The 15,243-nt window shown below is 59.0% G+C and overlaps 1 non-coding gene across 1 annotated transcript; it reads right to left on the bottom strand.

The window, feature by feature from the left end:
* Positions 1-4,223: 4,223 nt before the first annotated feature.
* Positions 4,224-4,296, bottom strand: TRNAR-CCU (transfer RNA arginine (anticodon CCU)). The gene has a single exon. It is a non-coding gene; the product is annotated as a tRNA-Arg (tRNA).
* Between the last annotated feature and the right edge of the window lie 10,947 nt (positions 4,297-15,243).

Genomic DNA, 15,243 nt, shown 5'->3' with positions numbered 1-15,243 from the left:
GTGGGGGGTGGAGGGTGGGTATCTGAGGTGGGAAGGGCTGAGGGGCCTGCTCAGCTCCACCCCAGGCCCAGGGCCCAGCTCCAACAGTGTCCAGGGAGGACAGATGGCCGTGGCCCACAGGGATCCTGGGGCTGGGCTGGGCTCTTCATGGCTCCCAAAGCTCACAGGAGCACCGCACAAGGTAGATGCACACGTACAGAAGTGCACACACGTGCACAGACTGTCATGCTCGTACACACTGGGACATGCACGCGGACATGTGTGGCGCTCATGCACATGCAGGTTGCAGGCACAGGTTCATACATGTCCTCTTTGCCCACTCATGTGCCTGTGAAGCAGGTGCTGGGGTCTTCCTGCTCGAAAGCCCCACCTCCCCTGAATCCACCCTGTGTCCGGACCCCTAGTGCCTCCTCGTGGGCTGTTCCAACCTCCACTGGCTCCAGTGCAGTCCTGATGGCGCTGGGGACACAGAGCTGCAGGAGGAGCTGGCCGGGTGCTTGGGGAGTGGAGGCTGGTGAGCTGAGCCTGGCCCAGGGCAGCGGTCTAACTCTAACTGGAGTCCTAGTGGCCGGGGGCAGGGGGAGATGCTGCTGGCCAGGAGCCCCTTACTCCACCTGCATCTGACGGGTGTTTAGGGAGACTCTACTGTGCGCTGGGCTCTGAGCAGCTGTGCCAAGAGGCGGGGCCCTGGGTCTGGGGTGTAGCTCTGTCTTTGAGCACCTGTGAGGTCCTAGGTGCTGTGACCCCGGAGGACCCTGGGGTGAGCAAGATGGGCAAGGGCTGCAGGGACGGCCAGTGGCTGGCTTGAGGGACCCCACCCACACTGCAGGGCCCCCAAGGGAGTTCCTTCTTACTTGATGAGGTGTGGGCCCTGGAGACCCACCCGGGCTGCACTTCTTGGAGGGGGATGCAGTGGCCCGAGGGCAGAGATGGGCCAGGGGCTTGGGATTCCTCCAGGCCTGACAGTTCTTGTGGGCTACCATTCCCAGCTCTGGGAGAGGTGGGGACCGAGGTCCAGATGCCCCACCCCAGTGGCAGCCTGAGCTCCAGTGGGTGTTTATTCCCCTCCTGGCCCCTCCCCAGGTCTGTCCACAGAATAGGATGGGTGAGCTGTCCCTTTAGGGTGGGGATCTGGGTGTGGGCTTCACAGCTGGTGGCCTCTGGCCCTCTGAGCCTCAGTCTCCCTGTCTGAGCAGTGGGGTGGCACGGAGCACTGTACACACTGTCCAAGTTTAGGGACAGTGTTTGGGGGTGGCACAACCCCACCAGTCTCAGCGACGGAGACGGCGCTTTGGACAGCTGGCGGTCGCTCCACTGGGAGGCTGCTCTCGGCCAGGGCTCTGGGCTGTGTGTATTGGGGCTGGGCCCACTCTCTGTGGCTGCGTCTGCTCGGAGCAGCTGGGCAGGCCGGCCGCTTGGGCCGGGGTTGGCAGAGGACAGAGGTCTCCAGGGCCTGGGGTGGGACAGGGGGCCACATAGCCCTATCAGGGTCCCTCAGGCCTCCCATGAGCTCCAGGACCCCCAAGGCTGCCCCAGGCCTTAGGCCACGAGGACAGGCACATTCAGAGCTCTGGTCACCCATCAAAGTGAGTTGTCCTTCATCGAGGTGGAGCTCACAGGGCGTGGCCTTTTGTGGCATCAGGTGTGCAGTGTCTGTCACAGGTGTGGCCGTACTGTGTTCTTTCTCGTCCTTCTGGGGGACTCGCCGTGACACTAGACCAGCATTCAATCAAAAGCCTCTGTGGCTGGTTAGCTGGATCCACCTGGTGGCACAGGGCTCTGGGCCTCATTCCTGGAACCCCCTGTTCCAGGAGGGGCAGGGGACAGGGGCATACTGGTGTCCTGTGGTTGCTGTAACAAATCGCACAAACTCAGTGCCTTAAGACAGTGACATTTTATTCTCTCACAGTCTGGTGGTCAGGAGTCCCACACGGGCTGAAATCACGGGGTCTGCTGGGCCGGCTCCTCAGAGGCTCCAGGGCAGAACGGTTTCCTGCATTTTCCAGCTTCTGGAGGTGCCACGTCCCTAGCTCAGCCCCCTCCTCCATGTTCACTCACGTCTCCTTGGCCTCCTCGTCCACTTCTGAAGACCCCTGGGATGACACTGGGCCCACCCAGATAACCCAGGGTAATCCCATCTCAGGTCAGCTGGTGGGCAAATTCGTAACACGGCCCCGGGCCCCATGTGGCAGGACCCCAGGGACCCCACCCTCTGTGCTCTCTGTTCCCAGTGCAGCGCATTGGGCCTTGGCACCCCTCGGAACCACCACCCCTTCCCCCAACCAGGCCCTGCAGAGCTGTCCCCACGCCCAGAACCTGCACCCAGGCCAACAGTGTCGTTGGGTGCGGTCCACTCCCCAGGACACATTTCAACCTCACACGAGTCGTATCGATGGTGGAATTCTGTTGGGGATGTTAAGGGTTGAATTGTGACCCTCTAAAATTCCTGTGTTGAAGTGCTGACCCCCAGTACCTCCAAGGGGGACCTCATTTGGAAACAGGGCCATTGCAGCTATAGTTAGTGAAGGTAAGATGTGGTCATTCCCGAGTGGGGCGGACCCTAACCCAATGGGACTGGAATCCTTCAGAGAAGGTTGTGGACACAGCACACTCAGGGAGAGCGCCTGTGAAGACTGTCAACTCATTGCCCGGCGCCCAGGAACCGCCAGCAGCTGGATAGAGGCCGGGACAGATCCTGCAGTGCCCCCGGGGGAAGCCCCTGCACTCCTGTCCGCCCCAGGGGCCACTTTTGGAACTCTGACGTCCGAGGCAGGCCCACCTGTCTAAACTCCAGGCAGGGTCACTGTGGGGCCGAGCGCCCCCTCTTCCCCAGGTCCAGTAGAGGGAGGTGAGGCACAGGCAGCGACATGGTTCTCTTTGGCAAAGGGCCTCAGGATTTGCAGGGGTTGAGACTCCCAGCCCCTGAGCCGAACTCTGCAGGAGACCTGAGCCTGGTGCATCGCTCCCAGGACTGCAACGCTGGGCATTTGAGAATCGGGCAGAGCCCAGTGCGGAGGGTCCCAGGAAAGAGCAAGCAAGGCGCAGGCTGCAGGGACCCCAGGGCCTCCCCCTCTGTTGGGGCCCCAGCCAGGGCTTCTGAGGGGCCGCTGGCCGTGGGAACTGTGTTCTTGTGGCGCCTGCTCCCCCCCTCAATGTCACCCCAGGGAAAAGTGGTGAAGAGGAAGACACCACCGAGACCACAAGCCTGGAACCCCCAGGGCCTGGGGCCTTGGAGAGACAGGCATGTCTGGACGGTTGCTCAAATCCACGGGCATGCGTGCTTCTGTGTGCACATCGGGTGGGGGGCCGGGCCAACAACCTCGGGAAGCAGGGTCTCCCTGCCCAGGGACCAAGACGCTCCCAAATGCCCTCAGGAATGGGCCCTTTCATAAAATCCTCAAGGCTTCAAACATTCTTTAAACTTTAGTCATGGTGGTGGCCAGGATCCGCCTCTCTGGCCAGCATCCTTCTGTGATGAGCCCTGGATGTGCTCCCCGCGGCTGCCCCCAATCCTGCCCTCTGTCTGCAAGGGACACCTGGTTGGTCCTGGTGTGTGTTACCCTGTGGGGGTGAACCCCCCCACCCCGTCTTCAAGAACAGGTTACAGAACCTCCTTTGGAAAGGCCATGTGTGGCCACTCTTGCTGGTGGTGACCGCTCACATCTCTGTGGACACAAATGGGCAGGTGGGGAGGCAGTGGGGTGTGCGGAGTGCCTGGGTGCCTATCTGGTCTCTGCCATTCGCCAGCTCGTGACCTTGGCCTTGCCTCGGTGCTCTCATCTGTAAAGCCAGCCTCCTGCCTGTTTCTGCTGGGGATGAACTTGGCTGACAGGTGAGAAGTTCCTGGAACGTGATCACGGAGGCAAAGGGCATCATTGTGAGTGCATTTCCATTTTTGCTCTGCCTACCGGGAAGCTCGAAGCAGAGGGTGTGACCCACCTCAACCGCCTTGGGGGCTCTGGGAACTCTCTGGACTTCTTGGTTTCTTTTGGTACTTCCTCTTCCTTTCTTCACTCATTATTCATTTTTTTATAATCACTTTTCTTAGATTACTTAACCTGCATTAATATTTGCCATTTCTTTATTATTTTTTGAAACATTTATTTGTTTGTTTGTTTGGCTGCTCCGGGTCTTAGTTGTGGCTGGTGGGCTCCTTAGTTGTGGCAAACAGGCTTCTTAGCTGTAGCATGTGAACTCTAGTTGTGTCATGCATGTGGGATCTAATCCCTGACCAGGGATCGAACCTGGGCCCCCTGCATCAGGAGTGCAGAGTCTTATCCACTGCACCACCAGGGAAGTCCAAAGATTTGCCATTTTAAAGTGTAGGATTCATGGGCTTCCCTGGTGGTGCAGTGGTTGAGAGTCCGCCTGCCGATGCAGGGGACACGGGTTCGTGTCCCGGTCTGGGAAGATCCCACATGGCACGGAGCGGCTGGGCCCGTGAGCCATGGCCGCTGAGCCTGCGTGTCCGGAGCCTGTGCTCCGCAACGGGAGAGGCCACAACAGTGAGAAGCCCGCATACCGCAAAAAAATAAAAATAAAGTGTAGGATTCAATTGTTCTTAGGATACTCACTACAGATACTGGAGTTGGGCAACCAGGATCACAATCCGTTTTGAAACGCCCTAAAGGAAACCCCCTACCCCTCGGCCATCCCCTCCTCAGCCCCCATCCCTAGACAACCACTAATCTACTTTCTGACCCAGTGGATTTGCCTGTTCTGGACATTTCATAAAGGGACAATCGTACAGTGTGTGTCTTTCTGTATCTGACTTGTTTTACTGAGCGTGGTGTTTTTGAGGTTCATCCGTGTTGTAGTGTGTGTCAGTACTTCCTTTTCATGGCTGAATCGTATTCCATTGTGTGGATAGACCACATTATGCTCATCCATTCCTCTGTTGGACATTTGGGTTGTTTCCACTTTGGGCTGCTGTGAATCACGCTATGAACATTTGTGCACAAGTTCTTGTGTGAACATATGTTTTCAGTTACCTCAGGTGACTACCTGGAAGTAGAATTGCTGGATCTCATGGTAATCCTGTGTTTAACCTTTGGAGGAAGTGCCGTACTATTTTCCCTGGTGGCTGCACCATTTCCATTCCCACCAGCAGTGCACAAGCCTCCATGACCACATTCTCCCCAACACTCGTCATTTTCTGGGGTTTGTTTGTTTTGTTTTGTTTTGTTTTGTTTTTTGTGGTACGCGGGCCTCTCACTGTTGTGGCCTCTCCCGTTGCGGAGCACAGGCTCCGGACACACAGGGTCAGCAGCCATGGCTCACGGGCCTAGCCGCTCCGCGGCATGTGGGATCCTCCTGGACCGGGGCATGAACCTGTGTCCCCTGCATCGGCAGGCGGACTCTCAACCACTGCACCACCAGGGAAGCCTGTTTGTTTTGTTTTTTGATCCTGGCCATCCTAGTGGGTGTGAGGTGGTATCTCACAGTGGTTTTAGTTTGCATTTCCCAGATGAGTGATGATGTCGAGCATCTTTTCGTGTACTAACTGACCATTTGTGTATCTCCTTTGGAGAAATGTCTATGCAAATCCTTTACCCAGCACTTCCCTGGTGGTGCAGTGGTTAAGAATCCACCTGCCAATGCAGGGGACATGGGTTCGAGCCCTGGTCCGGGAGGATCCCACATGCCACGGAGCAGCTAAGCCTGTGCACCACAACTACTGAGCCTGTGCTCTAGAGCCCGCGAGTCACAACTACTGAGTCCGCGTGCCACAACTACTGAAGCCCACGCTCCTAGAGCCCGTGCCCTGCAGCAAGAGAAGCCACCGCAATGAGAAGACTGCACACTGCAACGAAGAGTAGCCCTCGCTCGCCACAACTAGAGAAAGCCCTCACGCAGCAGTGAAGACCCAACACAGCCATAAAAAAAAAAAAAAAATCCTTTACCCATTTTTTAAAGTAGGTGATTTGTCTTCTTATTGCTGAGTTGTTCGAGTTTTCCCTATATTCTAGACACTACTCCTTTATCAGATACATGACTTGCAAACATCTCCCGATCTGTAGGTTGTCTTTTCCTTTTCCTGATGGTGCCTTTGCAGCACAAAAGTTTTTAATTTGGTGAAGTCATTTATCTATTTTTTTCTTCTGTAGCCTATGGTATCTTTCTCGGTTTTTTATCCGAAGGTAATGGACACATTTTGCAAGGTGCTCGAGTCCTTCGTGGGTCTTTCCCTGAGGGTGGTGGGGACGGCGGGCTTGGCGTTGGGTACACGTTGTGGTTGTCAGCAGAGCCCAGGGAGGCCGAGGCAATCAGGGAAGGCTTCCTGGTGGAAGAGGCTGGTCCTTCATGCTGCAGTGTTGGGACCCAGCCTCTTCAGCCTGGCAGGGCTCACTGGTGTGGAAGTGGGACACCAAACCCTCCTCCACGTGTGGTGCTGTCTTCCTCTCCTCCACCTGCCTGCCTTCCGAGCCCCACCTTTCTGAGCCCAGCCCTTGAACGGTGAGCAGAGGACGCGGGGCTGGAAGCACACAGGGTAATTAATTCTGACTTACAGAAGCTGTATTAAATTGGATAGAAACTGGCGAAAATAGGATTAGGAGGGAAGCTGAGCCAAGAGCAAACAGAAGGAAAACTCCCAGGGCCGGGCAGCCCAGCAGTACTCTCAGAGGCAGGAGGTGGGAGATGGCCTGGACATTTCTGGGCGATCGCGTCATGTCCGAGGCTCGGCCTCCCCGCGCCGCCCCACCGGAGGGCTGCCAGCCCCGGCCCGGGGAGATGGGAACGCGGCTGCTCCCCTCCCGGCGACCGGCTTATCTGTGCTGAGCTCACTCAAGTCCGAGGATTAATTTGGAAACAATTAAAATTCTGTGCAAAACAAGCCACAGGCTGGGCTGCCAGGGGGTTGGCACGCACGGCACGGGGCCCTTTCGCCACCAACGCAGAAATCTAATTAGTGTGGGATTAAGTCGGCCACAAATCAGCAAGCAGGGGACCGCTCTCGGAAGGCAGCTGAAACCCAGCGAGGCACGCCGTGCAGGGCCGGCGACAGACAGGGCAACGGCCCGACTGGGCTGGCGTCTCCAGGCCCTGACCACGCAGACGGCTGTGCCCACAGGCACTGCCTGGCCCCTCGGTTCTCCCGCTGCCCAGCCCACAACCCTTGGCCATTAGCACCCGTGTAAACGGATGGCAAAGCCATCTGAGTCCCAGGCAGAAGGGGCAGGAGGGGCTGAGGTCACTGCAGACTGCCCGGCACTGGGTCTGGCTTTTGCAGCTGTGCTTTGCTGGAGTAAATCATGCACTGGCTGGTCTGTTGCTTTCTCTTTAACTGCATTTTTGGGGTTTGCGGGGACCCTGTCACTCTTTGTTGGGCCACTGAGATGTTCACGGGTGTTTGGCTGGTGTCTGGAGGGGCCAGGGTTTGGCTGAGATGCAGCAGAGCCCAGCACTTTCCCAAGGGCGTGACGGGTGGGTCCTCAGATCACCTGTCATCCAGGTGTGTGAGGTTGGGGCCGGACCACCGTGCAGACACAGCCAAAGGGATGCCGGAGCAGCTGTCCTGGACCAGCCCTCCTGGCAGCCTCTGGGGGCCATGGCAACTATTCCCCATGTCCTAGAAGTCAATGGGGGCAGTGGCCCTCTCCACGGTGTGCTCGGCACCTGCCCTGCACTGCACTTGGACACATCACGGGTCTGGGGCTGGGGGTGTGGAAATCATTCTGCTCCGTGTATGAGAACCCCAGGCAGCTGTGTGTCCACCCTGCCGAAGGGGTCCTGACTGGGGTAGAAACCCTCTGAAAGCACAGACCCTCCTCCCAGGAAAACACCTGCCCGCCCATGTCTTCTCTGTTCCCTCAGGCTCTTCACTGTGTCCTGGGCAACCCCTGGCCAGAAAAACAGCCTCTGCACCAGGACTAGCAAGGCGGATGCAAGTACATTTGTCTGAGGGCTTTTGCAGCTCTGCTCTCACCCTGTGCTCAGAGCAGGGCGTGTGCATGTGTTTGTGAGCGTGTGAATGCATGAGCCGCCGAGTCGGGGGCCAGTGGGCCGAGGATCTGTACGCAGATGTCTCCCTCCCCCTCGGGGACTTGAAGGCACCATCTCCGGGGGACTTTCCAGGCATGGTGGATGAAGGCTGGGGTGCTCTGGAGGGGGAATGAGCAGTGGGGGACCCAGGGCACCCCATGGTGCCGGGTTCTTGCCTCACCTCCAGAGGCCACACAAAGCCAGTGGGGGACGCTGCTCCTGGTGGCAGGGGACCAGGGCCTGGTGACATCACAGCAACCGGAGGCGGGTGAGGAGGGATCCTTCACCAGTGGTGATCCTTCACCAGTGAGAGATGGGAGGTTGGGAGGTCAGGGCAGGAGGACATCCTTGGACTCCTGTTTTGCGTTTTGCATGTGCTAATGAGTTTGAACTCTGGCCCTGGCTCCAGCCTGCTGGTGGGGTCCTGCTGGGAGGGGCTGTATTATCAGCAGTCCCAGGGGCTCCAAGCGAGCGTCTACTGGTCCCTCTGCTGTGTGGAGCCAGGGCACACCAGGAACTGATAGATTAACGTGGCCAGCAGCCCCTCCCCGGCAGGCCGGCCTGGCGCCAGGGGGGCAGAGGGCAGACCCAGCAGACGTTGCCCGCAAGCTGGGAGAGGTACCCAGTTAGCTGGTGTTTGCAGGCCGGCTGACGTGGGAGCGGGGGGGTGGGGGGGCGGCACGGAGGCCTCGATCACAGGCTGGAACACTCCATCTGTGACCCAGTGTTCCCTCCATCCAGAAGGAAAATGGCTACGCCATTGAGACCTCCATGTTTTGCTTCCAAGCCGCGTTGTTGGAGGTTTTCCGAACTTCCACCAGTGGCTTCTGTGCCCAGGGGCCTGTTTAGGGGCGTGGCACAGAAAGTTGCATGTCCCTCACCCTGCAGTGACCCTCACCGGGGTTTCAGGTGATCTGAAAACACTTCTGCTTCTGGGCGAATCCCTAGCAAAGTGAGGGAAGCGGGGTTTTCCTGGCTGGAATGCGGGGTGCAGACAGGGGTTCTGGTGGCCGAGGCCACCCTGAGTGGCTGACTGGCAATGGGGTACGGGCAGTGGGCGTTGTGTTGAACTGCATCCAGCCCCCTGACTCTGATCAAGGGGCTCGAACTCCAGCATGGTCCTCCATCCCAGCCTGAGCTTGCTGGTCAGATTGCTGCCCCCAGAATCAGGGTCTCCACATGTCCCTCGGGGTCTGACTTACCACTCACCCTGCCCAGCCCTCACTCCAGCCTCAGCTAGCTCCACAGGGACAGGCCACGCCCTCGAAGGCGTCCTTTCTCCCCCACCCTCCACCACCCCCAGGAGCGGGCGTGGCGGGCTTCCTGCCTGCCCAGTGCAGGGCGCCTGGCCACGGGATGATGGGGATGGTGTCCAGGGGGTGCAGCTGTAGGGGCCCTGGTGAAGGTGAGCCCATGGGGAAGGGTCTGCTCTCCCTCCCTGGGGGCCAGCCAGGGTCCCTGCCCCCAGGGCTGGATGAGGAGCGATTTCACTTCCTGATCTGCCTGGAAAACACCCTGGAGTCCACTTGGCAAGCAGCCGAGGCACTTCTGCAGGATGTTCCTTCCACTTCTAGCGAGAGCAACTGTGCCTGGGGGCCCCACCCTGCTGGATGTGTGGGTGGAATTCCCTGGGGTGAATCATGGGTGCCTGGCTCCCAAAGCGATGGCGCAGCTCTCAGCTCTGCGGGGCTAGGGGTAGGGATGCAGAGCTGGTGGCCAGGCAGCTTCCCCCAGTGGGCAAGGGCCCTTCATCAGGACGTACTGGGCCAGAGACGCTGGTTCCTGCTTCCTGGGGGGACGCAGTGCAGCTGGGGAACCCCGAGTCCCACCTCAGGGCATCTGGGTTGGGCAGGTAGCCCAGATTAGACCACTTCTTGTCCCTCAGCCCTGAGACTGCAGCTGGGGCTGGAGGCTACTGACCCTGAACGTTGACTGGCAAAGTTGAGGCCCAGCTGCAGAGGACCCAGCCTGGTGGAGAAGCTGCGGGGATGGTCCTGAGCAGCAGCTCAGTCAACGCAGTGGGCAGGCTGGCTGGCTGGGTGCTGCAGGGCCCTCCCCAGGTTTCCTCCCTGTCGGACCTGCCCCACCACAGTGCGGGGATTCCACCCCCTGACCAGGAAGGCCACTGGGGAGGTGGGCAGGACCTGCCTCCCAGCTGGTGCCCCCAGCGGATCCCGGCTCTCTTGGAGCCTCAGTCTTCACATGTGTGAAGTGGCCTCACCTACTTCCGGCCTTGCTGAGCTTGGCTCTGCACCCCGTGTAGAAAGAGCCCCGTGCCCCGTGCGTGAGGAGTGGTCACTATGAGTATTAATTAGGAGGCAAAAGAGACAGGAGTCAGAAACCCTGGGTTTGAGTCGCAGCCCCACCCCACCAAGCGGGGGTGACCCTGACCTGACACGAAGCCTGTTTCCCCATCTGTAAAAGGGGGCGGCAGCACCCAGCATCCCGGTTGACGTGGGATCCAGACTCAGTGGAGACTGGAGTGCTGGGATGGCATGGGGCCTGGTGGGAGAAAGGGCCTCTGTGCCCACCCCCAGGTCACAGAAAGATGCAGAAGCTCCCATGACCTGGCTTCCAGGCAGGGAGCAGGACACGATGGCATCCGGCAGGTAAACTGATCCCATGGGTGAGGGCTCAGCTGGGAGCAGCTCACCGGCTGGGATGCCCGGCACCCCTGAGAAGGCCACCTTTCCTGGAGCATTGAAGGCCAGGGTTGCCATGGACACGGCTGAGGGCCCAGGAGGCGCCCTCTGAGGAGCGGTGCCGGCAGGATGTCTGTGTCGCTCAGGGAGCAGGATGGTGGCTGCTGGGCAAGGGTGAGCCCGTCTCTGTGCCCCAACCCCTTTGAGCAGCAGCACAAAAGGATTTGGCAGGTTTCCCACCTACATTCCCCCAAACATTCAAGCTTGTTCCGATAGAAAACCAAATGCAAGGAGCCAGTTGGAAAACATCTTCAGAGGACAGTCTCCTTTTCTTTCTTTCTGAAACATCAGAGCCATTAACTTTTTCCTTGTTTTGGTGCGACCTTCCTAAGGTACAGCACGGTCGGCTGTCGGACAACTGGGGCTCAGAGGGGCTACTTGGGTCTGCTGACCGTAAATGTGGCCAGTCCAAGTAGAGATGAACCGTCAGTGTAAAATGCTGGCCAGATTTCCAAGACCTAAAAAAAAAACGTAACACGGTAGATCTATGTAACAGAATAATATGCAGCCATAAAAGAGAACGAAGCACTGACACAGGCCGCCACATGATGAACCTTAAAACTGTGATGCTCATGGGACTTCCCTGGTGGCACAGTGGTTGAGAGTCTGCCTGCCGATGCAGGGGACACGGGTTCCTGTCCCGGTCCGGGAAGATACCACATGCCGCAGAGCGGCTGGGCCCGTGAGCCATGGCCGCTGAGCCTGCGCGTCCGGAGCCTGTGCTCCGCAACGGGAGAGGCCACAGCAGTGAGAGGCCCGTGTACCGCAAAAAAAAAAATGTGATGCTCAGTGAGAGAAGCCAGACACAGAAGACCACATCGTGTGTGATTCCATTTATGTGAAGCATCAAGAACAGGCAAATCCACAGACAGAGAGTGGATCAGTGGTTGCCAGGGGCTGGGAGGGGAGGGGGGCATTGGGAATGACTTCTCTTTGTGGGGATGAATATGTTCTAAAATTGACTGTGGAGATGGTTGCATAGCTCTGAATATATTAAAAGCCATTGAAGTGTAGACTTTAAGTGGGTGAATTGTACAGTGTGTGAATTATATGTCAATAAAACTGGTTTTAAAAATGTAAACTGGGCTTCCCTGGTGGCACAATGGCTAAGAATCCGCCTGCCAATGCAGGGGACATGGGTTTGAGCCCTGGTCCGGGAAGATCCCACATGCTGCGGAGCAACTAACCCCGTGCGCCACAACTACTGAGCCTGTGCTCTAGAGCCTCCGAGCCACAACTACTGAGACGGCATGCCACCACTACCGAAGCCCGTGTGCCTAGAGCCCGTGCTCTGCAACAAGAGAAGCCACTGCAATGAGAAGCCTGTGCACCGCAATGAAGACCCAACACAGCCAGAAATAAATAAATAAAATTAAAAAAACTGTAAACCACCTCATTAATAATTTTGATATTAATTACATGGGGCAATGATAATATTCTGGATACACTGGGTGATGGCATCTCAGTTTGGGAAGATGAGGACGTTCTGAGATGGATGGTGGCGATGATCGCACAACAATGTGAACGTGCCTAACATTTAAAAATGGTTAAAACAGTAAATTTTATGTTATGTGTATTTTACCACAAGAAAGTGGAAAAACCCAGTCACGCAGCTCTCTGTCCCCAGGTTCTCACGCAGGTGTCATGTCTCTGAACAAGTCCTTATCTGTTTTCTCGGCCCGCCGGGGGCCCGGTCTCCTGCAGTGACACAGGGAGCTGGGCCCACGTTCCTCCACCCGCTGCCTTCAGGATGAATCTGAGTGACAACTGCCGGCGGAAGGGCAGCCCCCTTCCTAGGGGTTGGAAGCTCAGTGCCCCGGAAGTGTCGTGCCGAGGGCCTCCCCTGGTGGGGGCAGGGACCCCTGCATGTGGCACAGCGGCTCCTGCCTGGATGGAAGCCCAGCCTCTCAGGCTCCGTGGGGCGCCCTCTCCCCACCACGTGGGGCCCTGAGACAGACCCCAGGCCCCACGTGCAAGACCCTGGCCAGGGATGAGCCGGCTGGTCTGACGAGGGGCCAAGGGGCCAGTGGACTGTTATGGGGGTGGGGGAACCCCGGAACCTTCTGGAAGTCTCGGCCTCCTTGCCCAGTGGGGTTTAGCAAAGACAACAGGGACAGCCCACGTTATGCACAGCACAGGCGGCCCAGCTGCTGTGATCATTCTCCTATTTCTACACGTGGAGGGTGGGGGCAGGTTTGCAGGATGCCCCCACCTGGGAGGGCGGCCCCCAGGCCGGAGAGGGGCAGCCCCAGACTGTCTGCCAGACACAAAGCAGATGGCCCCTCTTCCTCTGGAGCCTGCAGACCAGGATCCCCAGGAGATGCTTGGCGCGGGTCCGGGGAGGCCCGGACCCCCTCTCCAGATTCCAAGACACACAACTGCTTCCTATCACGGCCGATGCGCGGAGTTTCCGCCCCAGGAAGGAAGTCTGCGTGCTCCTTGGCCTCCTTACGCCTTCCCGCCAGCCAAGCTGCCGCCCCGTCCCCAACAGCTACCTTATCAGCTGACTGTCCCTGTGAGCCACCCCCTACCCCACCCCTGCCAAGGCCCCCAGAGGCCTCAGCACCCTCACCCTGCCCCCAGGGAAGCCACAGCCCACCCGCCCCTCACTGGCTGCCGGGAGGTGTACGAGCTCTTCTCTGCTCAGCACCATGGACATCTGTCACCTGGGAAGGCCGACTGTGGCCACCAAGCCCCAGACACATGTCTCCCTCAGACTCTCTCCACCTCCCCTCCGCCCGACATGCCCCCCAAACTGCCTGGGCCCCGACGACTCATTTTCTCTGACTCGGGGCCTTCTTCCTTCCACAATCCTGCTGCCCCCTCACTCCTGGTCACTCCACGGGCATCTGCTGACCACTGCATCTGCCAGCACGCACAGTGAGCCAGCTGCAGGGCCCGGGAGGGCTCCCAGCCCTGGGGTCCCATGCCTCTCCCTCCCCTGCTCCCCTCGCCCCAGCCAGGCCTGCCCCAAAGCCTCCAGCTGCTCCTCTGACACCCGGCTGCATTTTGGCTGCAGGACCCCGGTACTGCCTGCCCTGGTGCCGCATGGCCCATGCTCTGTAAGCGGCTCCTCATTCGTCAGACACGGTTTCCTGACGCAAGGCCTCTGCTCACATCCCGGGACACTCTACAGGTCCCCTCAAAATTCATGTCCACCCACAACCTCAGAAAGTGACTTTATTTGGAAATAGGGTCTTTGCAGATAATAATTAAGTTACGATGAGGTCAGACTGGCATGGTGGAGGCAGGGTGGCTGGTGTCCATGCCGGAAAAGAAACCTAAACACAGACGCAGAAGGACGGCTGTGTGACGACGAGGCAGAGACAGGAGGGACGTGGCCACAAACCCAGGGACACTGGCAGCCCCAGAAGCTGGACGAGGCAGGAGGGAGCCTCCCAGGAGCCTCAGAGGGGGCCGGGCCCTGCGACACCTTGATTTCAGACTTCTGGCTCCAGACTTTGAGATTAATTTTCGTTGTTTCAGGCCATCCAGCCTGTGGTCCTTTGTTACGGTGCCCCAGGACTGAGTGGCTGTCCCACTCACCCCTGTTCTGTCCACGCGGCTGGTGGGGCTCCCAGACCCAGCCCGGATCTGGGCCACTGGGTTTGAGTATGGCCATGCTGCCCCGGGCCCTGTGAGCGTCTGTAAGATGGGGTGAACGTGGGGCCGAGGGTGTGGTGTCACCCGACGTCGGTGCCAGAGGAGGCCTCTCCTTGAGGGGTGCCCGCCTGGCCCTGACAGCCCCCTCCCTTGGCGGCTGACGGGCTGCACCTCCTGGTTTAAATTGCTGCCTGGTCGGGTTCCCGCTGCTCCCCAGCGGCCCCCCTGGCTTGGCAACGACATGCCCTGGTCTCTTTTTCCAGCGGGTGTGGGCCAAGCGGAAAATGACCTCAGAGGGTGGAGAGGCCGGAGAGGCCTGTGGAACTCAGAGGGCATCCTGGGGGCTGGGCTGGGGGTCCCCCAGCAGGACCCCTGCCCTGAGCACCATGCCGGCAGCTCAGGGCTCTGCAGTAAAGTGGGACTCTTGCATTCACAGCCCCTGAGAAGACCCCTTGCCATTCAGCCTGGCTCATGTCGGCCTGTACCCAGGGCTTGTCTGGGAGGAGGTGGGAAGGGGGCTGAAGTGGGCGGCACTCCCATGACCTGGACACCAGAGCGCTGGCCACACGGAGCGAGAGGGCTCAGTCGGAGCTCGGGTGTCCAGCAGGGCTGTCTGCGGCCACCTAGGTGGGGAGGGGGTCAGAAGTTGCAGCTCTGGGCCGCGGTGGGAGCACATGGCTTCACAGCAGGATGGCCCCTCAGTCAGGGGCCTGCCAAGGAAGAGAACCCCCTCCTAAGACCTTTACACCAGAGGGAGCTGAGTGACTCTTGATGGGGGCGTGGAGGAGGGGTGAAGCATGCAGGGATGGGCAGCAGCCTTCATGGCCACACCCAGCCTCCCTCCAGGCCCACCTCCCCAGAGGCTGGGGCACTGAGATGGGAAGGGAGGGAGCTTCTGCAGTATGGGCCTGGGGCTCAGAGAGTCCGGGGAGACGCCCTGGGCAGGTGCCGGAGG

Source organism: Phocoena phocoena, chromosome 15 (genome assembly GCF_963924675.1).
Source record: "Phocoena phocoena chromosome 15, mPhoPho1.1, whole genome shotgun sequence".
In the NCBI taxonomy this organism is placed as follows: domain Eukaryota; kingdom Metazoa; phylum Chordata; class Mammalia; order Artiodactyla; family Phocoenidae; genus Phocoena; species Phocoena phocoena.
Note: the sequence above shows the minus strand (reverse complement) of the source record. Positions and strands in the feature narration are given on the sequence as shown.